At 45.9% G+C, this 1,509-nt stretch overlaps 1 pseudogene; it reads left to right on the top strand.

The window, feature by feature from the left end:
• On the top strand, nucleotides 1-1,506 carry LOC102249355 (annotated as a pseudogene).
• Nucleotides 1,507-1,509: the final 3 nt, after the last annotated feature.

Here is a 1,509-nt window from a genome sequence, read left to right on the forward strand (position 1 = left end):
ATGCCATCCATTCCCCCAATACCAGTTCCTCCTCCAGTACCTACTTTGCCTCCCGTGCCTCCAGTGCCCCCAATTCCCCCAGTCCCTTCTGTGCCACCCCTGACTCCACTGCCGCCTATGTCGGGCATGCCGCCCTTAAACCCACCACCTGTGGCACCTCTGCCTGCTGGAATGAATGGCTCTGGAGCACCTATGAATCTGAACAGTAACATGAACCCTGTGTTTCTGGGTCCATTGAATCCTGTTAACCCTATCCAGATGACTTCTCAAAGCAGTGTGAAACCACTTCCCATCAACCCTGATGATCTGTATGTCAGTGTGCATGGAATGCCCTTTTCTGCAATGGAAAATGATGTCAGAGATTTTTTTCATGGGCTCCGTGTTGATGCAGTGCATTTGTTGAAAGATCATGTAGGTTGAAATAATGGGAATGGATTGGTTAAGTTTCTCTCCCCTCAAGATACATTTGAAGCCTTGAAACGAAACAGGATGCTGATGATACAACGTTATGTGGAAGTTAGTCCTGCGACAGAGAGACAGTGGGTAGCTGCTGGAGGCCATATCACTTTTAAGCAAAGTATAGGACCCTCTGGACAAACCCATCCCCCTCCTCAGACACTTCCCAGGTCAAAATCGCCCAGTGGGCAGAAAAGGTCAAGGTCAAGATCACCACATGAGGCTGGTTTTTGTGTTTACTTGAAAGGGCTACCATTTGAAGCTGAAAACAAACATGTCATTGATTTTTTTAAAAAGTTGGATATTGTGGAAGATAGCATTTATATCGCTTATGGACCCAATGGGAAAGCAACTGGTGAAGGCTTTGTGGAGTTCAGGAATGAGGCTGACTATAAGGCTGCTCTGTGTCGTCATAAACAATACATGGGCAATCGTTTTATTCAGGTTCATCCAATTACTAAGAAAGGTATGCTAGAAAAGATAGATATGATTAGAAAAAGACTCCAGAACTTCAATTATGACCAGAGAGAAATGATGTTAAATCCGGAGGGGGATGTCAGCTCTACCAAAGTCTGTGCTCACATAACAAATATTCCATTCAGCATTACCAAGATGGATGTTCTTCAGTTCCTAGAAGGAATCCCAGTGGATGAAAATGCTGTCCATGTTCTTGTTGATAACAATGGGCAAGGTCTAGGACAGGCATTGGTTCAGTTTAAAAATGAAGATGATGCACGTAAGTCTGAACGCTTGCACCGTAAAAAACTTAATGGGCGAGAAGCTTTTGTTCATGTAGTTACTCTAGAAGATATGAGAGAGATTGAGAAAAATCCCCCTGCCCAAGGAAAAAAGGGGTTAAAGATGCCTGTGCCAGGTAATCCTGCAGTTCCAGGAATCCCAAGTGCCGGAGTGCCTAGTGCCGGAATGCCCAATGCAGGAATGCCCAGTGCTGCAATGCCCAGTGCTGGAATGCCCAGTGCCGGAATGCCTAGTGCTGGAATGCCTAGTGCTGGAATACCCAATTCGGGAATGCCCAATGTGGGGATGCCCAAT

This window comes from Myotis brandtii, unplaced genomic scaffold, assembly GCF_000412655.1.
Source record: "Myotis brandtii unplaced genomic scaffold, ASM41265v1 C42462302, whole genome shotgun sequence".
Taxonomy (NCBI): Eukaryota; Metazoa; Chordata; class Mammalia; order Chiroptera; family Vespertilionidae; genus Myotis; species Myotis brandtii.